The following is a 12158-nucleotide window of genomic DNA, read 5'->3' on the forward strand; positions in this document are numbered from 1 at the left end:
ATTACGTTCTTTTTCAAATGTCTCTTAAAAAGAGTTTAAATGGCTTTTCAAACAGAATGATGTAAAGCACGGAGAAGCTTTTGGGCTGGTGGACTGTCACATTCCCACATTATCAATTCCACTTGCTAACAGAAATAAACTTTTAAAATCTATCAACAAGGTCTGATTACCAACCAACGCCAAATTTAAATTGATATAGAATGCCATTTCAAATAGCAAGTCATAATTGTAAATTGGAGATAAATTGCATCAAGCTGGAAAAAATGATTTATCTTATTTTAAGCGAATAAAAGTAAGGCAAAGCTTTTCTACTAATCAACTGGTTTCAATAGGAACGTATGCAATGACAATATAAGAATGAGTGACCTGTGAGAGGAGCAGATGATGGTGTGCTGTCTAAAATAGTTGTTTAAAACACTCCACTAACACTAAAGTTAAAGTTAAAGCCTGAGAAGAAAACAAAGATTAGAGCCTCTTTGTGTTGCATGGCATTAAACATATTTATCTTTTGCTGATCATCTGACTGTGAAATCTTTGGAAACACTCATTCTAAAGACAAATGAGTATAGACCTTTTAGCGTCATTTCTTTTTAAACTGCTTTAGGGGAAAAGCATTTTTAAATCAAAGCCATTACGTTTTTGCCTTAAAAAGAGCAGTAAAAACAAGGTACAGTTGTTTTTCGAACTTACACTATTTTAAGACATCTAAAATGAGCTAACAACAGCCTCTTCATCCAACCCTCTAAAGGAGATTTGCCTTTGATGACAGCCTGCGCCAAACAATTCTATCAGACCCCCGTCGTACTCAGTGAAGGCCTACAAAGGGCCATTCCTGAAAAGACATGCAGTTGTGGGAAATAATAGAAAAGCAAATGTTGAGAAATGAGAGCTTAGAAGACTAACACATTTCATAGAATGTGTACGGATAGTATTAAGTGCCATTCCCGGGAGAGCGCAGGAAAACAAAAGGCAAGCAGAGAAGGCTATGGAGGGAGGTCAAATTGTGTCAGGCTGAGTTACGTGCAGATGAGTGCACTGCGGTTGACCTGTGCAAAAAGTATAGGCCCGCACTGGCGTGTTGAAAAAAGCCCGATTGCATTCGAGTTCCTTGATGTCATTCTATCTCCAGTGGGCCATGTGCCGATAGTTGACAGCCTCCTGCTTTGACGACATTATTTTTCCTCAAAGCTGCCTATCAGTGAAAGCGTCCCTAAAATGTCAATGTCTGTGAAAGGGCACATGTGTGATCCGGTAACAAATTAGGCTATTCATAAATTCAGAACAATGACAAGAATTTTAGCAGTCAGGTTGTCATTGGTAAGAGACCTGCGAGTTGCGTTTGAAATCATTTATTTCTGTAAAAATTAACCAGGAACTTTGGTTGGATTTGCTCATAAAGAAAAAAAATATGTACAATTGTAAGAAATAGAATACATTGAAATATGGGTGACTTCATGCTTATAGCGAAAGAAGCCTGTAATACTTTTTGTACATATTCATCATATTTAAACATTTGGAGGTTGGGATAATGTCAGCATAAAGTATATTTTTTGTATAATATTTTGACCCAATAATACAATCAGCTGTACAAACTAAGGAGCCAAAAAAATAATAGGTCAACACACTATCAATATGCATAGAACACACACTTTTGAAATGAAATAAGAGCCATCACAAGAGCAGTATCAAAAACATCTTCCTTAACAAAAACAATAATGCTTAGTTTTAACTCTACCAGAGTCATTATTATTATACTCTAGTGGTAATTTCCAGACATTGTTGAGAACACTAGTATAGGGATTTATTGTGTAGCTTAAGCTATAATAATACACAATCTAATTATGTGTTGTGTCTGTTTTACAAAACCACAAATTCTGGCAATCATTTATTCTAAACGCCCCAGTGCACATTTTTGTGTGTAGTTTAACTCAAACACATTGTATGCATCTCCTTTACACACGACAGTAGCAAAGATATCCAGAGACTTATTATTAAAATAGCTGGTACCTCGAGTTGAAGTGGCTGGATAGAATAATTTTAATAGCTTGATATCCCCCTTGTGGCGAATACTGGGTACTACATTCCTACTGTTGCAACTCACCGGTGCTTATTGTGAATGGCTTCAAGACAAACTCGATCAATAGGTTAATAGCTTCCATGTATCCTTGTTTCTTTAGGAATTTTAATCAATAATTAATCTCTTCAAAAATAGGAATGCAATATGACGCTGTGGTTTAACCTATTTGTCTTAAACTCTATAAATATGAGGCAACAGAAACGTGTTCGGTCACAATTAGATGAATGTAGTACAAATTCCCACAAAGTGCTGTGATATATATCGCTTTATGGGGCTTTGAGAACAATTTTATTTTGAGTGATGACTGCTTATTGGCGGTTTAATGGTAAGGGCCAATATCACTATAAACTGCCTGGCTTTGGTGCCCTCATCAGAATTCCCCTTCATCATAAAAATGTAGAAGAATCAGAAAAACTCTGAGGTCTTCTTATATGAGAGGATATTAAAAAGTTTGGAGCCTCTGGCATTTTTTACATTTAGTACAATGCTTCACATCTGATGTGCATGAATGTTTTAGCTACTGATTGCATGTAAGATAATATTGCTGGCTGTAATTGTTTAGTCACAACAATTTGTTGAAGGGACATACCCCCAGTAAGTTGGCAAAATGGACAAAACTGAGTAAAGAGCGGTGATAACATTTCTAGTCCTGGAGGGTCAATGTGCCAAACAGGTTGAAGAGCAATTGACTGGTGTTTATGGAGAGTCTTCCCCTTCTAAAGGCAAATATCAAATGCTTGGTGAAGGAATTCCGGTGTGGCAGAGAGTTTAGAAGATGACCCCAGGTCAGGATGGCCAACAACCAGTACCAGCCCAGAAAACGTTAGAAAGAAGAAAAAAACTAATGATGGAAAGCTGTCCTATCACTCTTTGAGTTGGAAAAAGCAACTGGCATTTCACATGGATCCATACATACCATACCTCATGACAAATACCACATGTCCAAGGTGTGTGTAAGATGGGTCCCGAGAATGCTTTCAAATGACATGAAGCTGTTGAGGGTCACCATCAGTGGAGCCTTGCTAACTCGGTAAAACAACAACCCAGGTGACTTTCACTTTAGCTTTGTACCCTGTGATGAAACCTGGCTTTATCATTAATATCCGGAGAGTAAACGAGAATCGATGGAATGGAAACACACCACTTCTCTGAATACAAAGAAGTTCACAGCCACTAGGTCCACCAAGAAGGTTATGGTGACCATTTGTGGGTACAGCAAAGGAGTGGTCCACATCGACTATCCGCGCCGCGAAACAACAATGAAAGGGGATTATCACGCTAACCTATTGAAGCAGGTGTGCCAATCCATCAAGGAACAAAACACCACGGGAAAACCCGTCACGGGATTCTGTTTCACCAGGACAACATTCCAGTCCACGCCAGCCGAGTTGCGATGGAAGTTGGGCACGAATGTGGCTACGAACTCCTCCCTCACCCACCCTATTCCCCTGAGTTAGCCACCAGCGACTTCCACCTCTTTCCCAGGGTGAAGAAAATATCTTCCGGGCCAGAGGTTTGGTGATGAGGATGATGAGCTGACTGCTGCCGTGGAGGGCTGGTAGGGGACCAAAATGTTTACTTCTACCAATCGGGTATCAATCACTGGCAAACTAGATGGGACAAGTGTGCGGAGTTGTAAGGGGACTATGTTGACAAATAAAGTAGTATTATTCCGAATATCTGTCTCTTTGTGAGGCTCAAAACGTTTTGATATAAGTGGCCAAACATTCGCACACAGCACTACAATAAGTCTCTTAAAATGAGTTTCCTTCATTTTATATTTTATTGGCATTTTCCACACACTGCTCCGCTAACTATAGTGTGTGTAATAAGTGGTTAAATGATACTAATTATTTTTTTTACATGGTTGATGACAATTTGTTTGATAAAATGAGTACTTTTGATCAAATATATTTTATTTTCCTAATCATATTGAAAATTCTGTATGTGCGCCTGAATTTATTGTCCACCCTGTCATTATGGGGCAACTGCCCCTTATTAAAAACCTCTGTTTGCAGTGACAATTATGACCAGCAGTTTGTCTTTCTTCAATGTAAACACTAGATAGTTGCAGAATTATTATTCACACTTCATCATATTAAAGACCCTTTCCGAAAAAAAATAATATCATGGAAACATTTATTTATTTACATAATTCCAGTCAAAAAGTTAAACTTTCATAGACTATAGATTCAGGTCCCACAACTTAAACAATTTCAAGTATTTATTTATTTATCTTACATAATTTGGGCTTCCAACTCATAAAACCCACAAAATCAGGAATTCAAAAAATTTGAATACTGGTACAATTGGGTCAATTGTCTCAGTTGGGTTCAATATTGTCACGTACGTGATAGGGCGAAGGCGAGGAACGCAAGGCAAGAACATGGTGGACCCAATTGAAGGGAAGCAGGGAGGCAAGGTAGGAGTGCGGTAGTCTCAAAATAATAATATTTAATCTTCAAAAAAGGAAAACAAGGATATTGGATAAAGCAAAACTGAATGAAGTCCCACAACAGAAAACAACCAAACCAAAGTAACGCTTGAATATCTAAAACTGGAAACAAACTATCACCTGTAAGTAAGACATGGAATAGATAGGGAAAATGACACCTGACAGTGACATACCACAATGATAAAGACAATTGGCGACTATGACATGGCAAAGACATGTGACAACGACAATGAACCGAAAGAAACCAGGGAACTAAATACAAACAAATTGACGATACAACGAGGAACACCTGGACAAGACACGAGTGGCTGGAGAGAGCTGATTGGTCGACACAAGGTAGACGAGAACAGGTGGACACGACAACCTAATGAGCACACGTCAAACATGGAAAACAGGAAAACATGGAACAAAACTAAACACAACCCAAACCAAAACACAGGCCATGACCAATATGGGGAAGACTGCAGACTTGACAACTGGCCAGAAGTCCATCACTGATACCCTCCATAGGATGGGTAAACCGCAAAGGTTCATAGCTAAGGAGCCTGGCTGTTCACAGAGTGCTGTCTCCAAGCATATTAATGGAAAGTGTAGTAGAAGGACAAAATGTGGCAGGAGAAGATGCACCAGCAAAAGAGACGAACGTGGGCTTCAGCGGATTATCAAAGAGAGAAGATTCAAGAATCTAGCAGAGATCCAGAAAGAGTGGAATGAGGCGGGAGTCAGAGCTTCAAAAAACACCACATTCAGACGCATCCGGGAGATGGGCTACAACTCTTGGGTTCCTCGGGTCAAGCCACTTCTAAGCCTGAGCCAACGTAGGAAGCGTCTCAAGTGGGCCAAGGAGAACAAGGACTGGACTGTTGGCCAGTGGTCCTCTTTTCCGATGAAAGTAAAGTGTGCCTTTCATTCTGGAATCAAGGTCCAAGGGTTTGGAAGAGGACGGATGAAGAACAGAACCAAAGCTGCTTGAGGTCCAGTGTGAAATATCCACGATCAGTCATGATTTGGAATGCAATGTCCAGTGCAGGTGTTGGTCAACTCTACTTTCTTAAATCCAAGGTCACCGCAACAGTCTATCAGAATGTTTTACAGCACGACATGACATGATTCTTTCTGCTGAGGATCTGTATGGAGATGCAGATTTCATTTTCCAGCAGAACTTGAAGCACCAGAAGTACCTGAATCTCTAATCTATGAAAGTTTAACTTTTTGTATCCATCTATCCATTTTCTGTACCGCTTTATCCTCACAAGGGTCACGGGCGTGTTGGAGCCTATCCCAGCTATCTTCGGGCGAGAGGTGGGGTACAGCCTGAATTGGTCGCCAGCCAATCGCAGGGCACATATAAACAAATAACCATTCACACACACATTCAGTAAGGGCAATTTTGAGTCTTCAATCAACCTTCCGTGCATGTTTTATTGGGGGGGATGTAGGAGGAAACCGGAGTACCCGCAGAAAACCCACGCAGGCACGGGGAGAACATGCAAACACCACACAGGCAGGATCTGAACCCCGGTCCTCAGTACTGTGAGGCAGATGTACTAACCAGTCGGCCTCCGTGCCGCCACTTTTTGAATGGAATTATGGAAATAAATAAACTTTTCCATGATATTAAAATTTTTGGGAAAAGATCTGTATGTGTGAGGTGTGATGTGTTCAAGCTTGTTTACACTGTCATTATAATTAGATTCAGTTGAGACAGTAGAGTCAGCTTGCTTGCTGAATCAGGTTGCTAAGTGAAATCTGCTCATTTAATGCTAACATTTATCAAAAATGTCCACCCTGTCAGCAAGCTCACATCTTTTGCTGTTTGTATGTAGATTTTCTGCTTGCAGTTAATTTATAAAAACAAAACAAAAAACACCTGGGAGTTTGACCAATATGCATTTCTAACAGCATAACATCTACATAATACAATGAAGTTCTGTAAAAAATCTCAACTTTTGAGGGGGTGAAATGGGGAGGTCTAAGGTCGCTAATAGATTCAAGTTAGCTGACCAGAGGTGAATTGAAGCCGCAAACTCATTTTTTCATCTTTATATCTCTATTAGCAGTGGAATAATTGAACTCGCGTGCCTCGTGAGAGTTGCACTGACGGCGGTGCGGCCATTTGTTTTTTGGGGGGCTGCACTTCTTTTGCAAAAAGACATTGTCCTTTTTTTTCCAAGCAACCAACGCACACGATGAGATTCCTGGGCGCACACAGTCACACAGCTTTTAGACACTCATTAGCCCCTGCTAATACAATAAGTGTCACCTTCCATTACATGGTGCTGGCAAAGAAATCAGGATTGGAAAGCCACCAAATCTCCACACAAGGGGCGCCACAGTCTAATGCCCAGTATTGTCTTTCAGCCACAATGTTGAATTGTTTTCACTTGCTCCTTTACTTTTGCTTGAAATAGAAATATATACAACAAAACCTGTAGAAAATGATCACAGTGAAAGTTTGTCTACCACAGAAGCAACAACATTGACTATCTAATGAAGTGACACATTCCTTCATAGTGGGGATCTTCATGTTAACTTTGGGGCTTGTTTGGGAGCAGGCAGCTGTTTAAGGAGCCGCCACACCCCGCCCTATTCAAGCCCGTTGTCTCGCATATGGACAGCACATGCAGACTTGTTAAAAATCTTAATTAAGACTCCAAATTCTCCATGCTGTCGCCTGAGCAGAGCTGTGCCCTCACGTGAAATGCTGTCTTTGTCATGCTGATATGTATTTTTTTTTTTTCCCTGCTGGTTTATCTATAACTCAGGACAAAATGTCTGCAAAAGTCAAACACAAAGCAGTTAAAAGTAACTTTTCAAGAATTATCAAGATCAGTTTAAACGTTTTCCAGCACTTTATACACTACATTATAGTTTGGCACAAATATACCAAAAATGACTGTTCCTCTCTTAAATAAGATTGTTACATGCATAAAAATAAAACTCAATGTTAGGTAGGAAATCTGTTTATTTCTCCACAAAACAAGCAAAAATTGTCCTCATGTTGAAGCATTTTATCTGAAATACAAGCAATTTTGTATCCATAAACTTGAAATGACATTCAAATGTTCAAGAATTTCCAGAAGTTGGGGAAACCCTATGTGCAACAAAACTACAGTGTCAATGACATTTTTTTTGTATTCCACTACAAAAACACACTTTTTTTTTTTCAGCATTACCGGCCTTGCAAACAGGTGTCCGCTGAACAATAATCAGCCATCAAATTTCCTACTACTTATTTCACAGAGAAGCTGCACTACATCCCACTCCATAAAAAATAACACGAAGTGACAAGTGTTTGTCAAGGTGATTTCTGGATGTAGCCCTGTGGCGGCGAGAGCGCTCCCTGTGAGGAGTGGCAAAGGGCATGTGGTTCTCTGCTTGCAACAGTGCCCCTAAGACGACTTGAGTCGAAAATGAGCGTGACGCGTGTTAAACAGGCGAAGCCCCCGCGACACTGACGTTTGACAAGATGGTGGGCGTCGGCAATTATTATTGTCTAAGCGAGCAGTTAAACTTCACTGTTGAGTCCACCGTACAAACATGCCTTTGGAGATTTCCATGAAGGTGTATGAATGAATAGGTAGACATGAGAAGATGCTTTTACATGCATGAAAACATGCATATGTTAGTCAGTCTAATGTTAAACATGTGGTTGGGTATTTGTTTAAAAATGATCAGTGTTAGAAGAGAGAAAGAATTCCCTTCCTTGTGACTTAGCACTAAGTTGACCTGTCCTTCCACCCTGACAAAAGGTGCCAATGACTGCGAGTTGGGCATCATGGCGAACATGCCAAGGAGGTGCCCCCCGCTCCCCCCACTTCAGAACCATTTGGACCACAGGGAATGGGTTAATCACATTAGAGGCCTAGAAGAGAGATGGGAAGTAGACAGTACCGTGACAGCCGGGGTAGCACTGGCACGACTAATCCCGTTAGAGCAAGGAAAAAGGGGGACGCCATCGCGCCTACAAGGCTGAGAAAGAGAAAAACATTTTCCCAGGAATGAGTTCACCTGTATGGTAACTGGGAGAAGTTGGCCTGTTGATGGCTATTAGTTGAAACAATCACACTTGGCACATCCAAATGTTTTTTTTTTCCTTCATGCTGTGCACCACTTTATTGTCTGCGCCTTGAAGAAAAAAACAAAAACAAAAAACAAAACAATCAGTAGCAGACAGTGGCAATGCGTGAGATCCTCTTTCATGGCACGGTAAAAGCAGCCCCTTTCAACTCTGTGCCATCAGCACCCCAAACAGTGAGAAGATGGGGAGGGGGTACTGTAAGAAGGACAGGGCTTACTTCATCTGCCATTGTAAGTGCACCCGAGTTCAACCTTAATGTAAACCTTTGCAGGCGGGATATGAATAGGATGCTCTCTATAAAAATATATCCTGCTGGGTAATCCGGCAGATGGCCACAGCGGTGGACACTACAAGTGCAGTTGGCCACTGCAGGGGTACCAGGGAATGTCCGATCAGCCACCACTCTTCAGCCTGGGAGATACGGAATCAAGATTCCTAACTCCCTTTTGGCAAGGCTGGGAACCCGAGCCGTCACTTTGGATCCATCAAGTTTCTTCTTAATCACGGTCCCCATTTTTTCCTTTCTCCCCATTTTTTGCGTCGGCCCCTTTTGTTGCGGGGATTAAGCCAAGTGGTAAAACAGTGATTTAATGATCTTTCCATGGCTATGTGCACCACTTAAACTATGAGACAAACAAGCCAAGGCATTCTTAGAGTCACCCCCACTTCAGGCGGCTCAGGAACTCTGAAGGCTTTTCATGCGGTATTAAGCTGCGCCTGATTATTTTTCCCGCTGTTGTGTGACGTGCGGTGCGCCACTATGGGAAAATTCAAGGTTTTGTCTTTTGTTGAGGTCCATTGTAAACAAGACAAGAAGACAACAGTAGCTTAATTACATTATGATAGCGCCACAATAAGAAGGTACAATTTAGTACGTATTTCAAATAAAATAATAATAATAAAATACTTGGAAGATTAGATAGTACTTTTCATAAGATGTTTACAAAGGAACTCATGACAAAGTAACACCAAAATTATATCATAATTCTCTATGCCTCTTTGTCAGTGATTAAACCAACTTGAAACCAACAATAACATAGACTTTTTAGTTTTGGAAATGGTGTGGAGTGTGTAGTACCACATATACTGACCAGCCACAACATTGTCCACTTGCACAATACAACGATATCCAATACAAGAGCTGAAAAAAAATATTCTGCCTTTACAAAGGTATTCAAGCTCTCCTTTAAATGACCCTGTCAGAGCCATATTACTATGTTTATTGCTATGGGTGCCATATGTCGTGGTGTAGAACTGCACCAATGAGAGCTGAATCTAATACTGTATTTTGGATACCTCACATAGCTACATGAGAGAGGAACAGCTCTCAGCACGAGCAGTACAGTTCTACACCACTGCAAACTACACTCCAACATAATAAATTAATACCTCTCTGACAGGGCAATCAAAACTGAATTATCTTTAGTAATGCAGAATATTTGACACAGCTCCTGTCTTGAATATCCTTACTGTATATTGTTGAAGTGGTCATAATGTTGCGGCTGGTCGGTGTATACTGTTTGTGAAGTAGATTTTGTTTTTACCTGCAATTTCTCAGCAGGTGGATGTGGTGTGTTCTCCATGAAGCCCCATCTCCTTATAGGGCTCACTGCTCACAGCTGGCCATCTAACCAAATAATTGATTTTAGAATTTATAGAAATCTCTTCATATGTTCATAACGCATTACTCTTAATTTCAATACAGTGAAATTAAATAATACCTTTAAACACAAATCACAAGAAATATTTGACATTTCCTAAAATACATGCAGCAAAACGGCTATCTGCTCGTTTACGTGTGGTACCAACAATAGCCAGCAGGCGGCACCAGCAGGTATCACCACTCGAGGAAAATTGAATCCAATGCTTTAAACCAGTAGTTCTCAAACTTTTTACACCAACTACCACCTAAAAAATATATATATATTTTGCGCTGCAAGTACCACCATCATGTCTGACATTAAAATACAGTAGCGTAGGAGGCCTAATTGGTCATTAAAAAACTAGATGGAATTTTTATTCCTAAGTATATTCAAGATTATTGGAAACCACTGTAACATTATGCACAGTTTGACCATTAACACTGCACTTAAATACAAGAAAATAAACAAAATGTACCTAAATACTGATTCAATTAAAATGTATTGATCATAAATTAACTCATCTTTGTTTATAGAGCACTTTGAAAAACAGTCGTAGCTGAAACAGTGTTGTAGATGAATAAAAAGGAAACAGAAAATATGAGAAAAATAAAAAGTGAACCTAAATAAAAGTTTGAAAAGAAATGATAAAAGATTAAATGAAAATTTAATTTACTTAAAAGTTAAATAAAACTGAACTATATTGGGTTTAAAAAAAAAAAAAAAAAAAGTTAATCCACCTGCAACTGACTGGCGACCAGTTCAGGGTGAAGTCCGCTTTACACCCAAAGTCAGCTGGGATAGGATCCAGTGCCCCGCGACCCTAACCAGGATAAGCGATGGAAAATGGATGGATGGAAGTTAATCCACTGGATCATTTTGCAAAGTTCGACCATTTAATTCAGTGACTCTTCCACATACCACTAGAAAGAACATGCGTGCCACTACTGGTAACACTCTTTGAGAATTTTAAATCAAGCCATTTCTTGGGGAAGAAAAAGGCAGGAAAATACACAAACATGATTAAAACAACTCCAATGGAAGATGGAGAAGCAAAGACACAAAAAGTTGGTGGAAGAACTCCGATACGAATGCAATCAATGACACATCAATCAATATGAGCAATAGAAAGACATAATAGCAGAGCACGTGCATGTTTGGTCTGGAGTGCAATAGGCGACAAAGATGATAATGGGGAGTACATATTATATTGGGGTTAATACCGCTGATCTGAAGATTAATGCACCACCAAAAACACAGAAAACCCCAAAGTGACATGTGCTCTTCCCATGTCATGACACCAACAATAACAACTATCTCCAAGAAAACAAAAAATTGGGCTTGCGAGTATTTAAAATGTATTGAAATTCGTGAGTACCCGATACCTTGAAACACGGCCAGTATCAGCTCACTACCAATACCTAGTATAGGTACTCGCCCATTCCTCGAAATAATATACAGTAATATGTGCCGGAGTCCTGGTATGAAGTGTGCAGACAATGTTTAAGTAACATTTTAACTGGAATAAAAATAAAGCGAAAGTAAGCTAAATAGAACTACTGAACTTACAATTTGATAACAAATTACCACTGGCCTCGCAGTATATACGCCGTTCCTGACGTCAACTTAATGTTGGTTTACTGATATTGCACTCTGCTGCCGTGACAGCGACATGTAACACACCACGTCATTTACAGTTTTATGTTGGTTACCATATTTGATTAAATTTCATTTTCAAAATTGTACAGCCAATCAAATAGTGAGTTCTGCTCTCTTCCAACGAGTGCAAAAGAGAGAGATAATATTTTTGTAAAGGTGTTATTGAGGCATGTGGCTTTTCATTTGGGAATACAATATTCAGTGAAACAAACATGAGTTGTTTGTGTCCACATCAACTGCACACAA

This window comes from Phycodurus eques, chromosome 17 (assembly GCF_024500275.1).
Source record: "Phycodurus eques isolate BA_2022a chromosome 17, UOR_Pequ_1.1, whole genome shotgun sequence".
Classification (NCBI taxonomy): domain Eukaryota; kingdom Metazoa; phylum Chordata; class Actinopteri; order Syngnathiformes; family Syngnathidae; genus Phycodurus; species Phycodurus eques.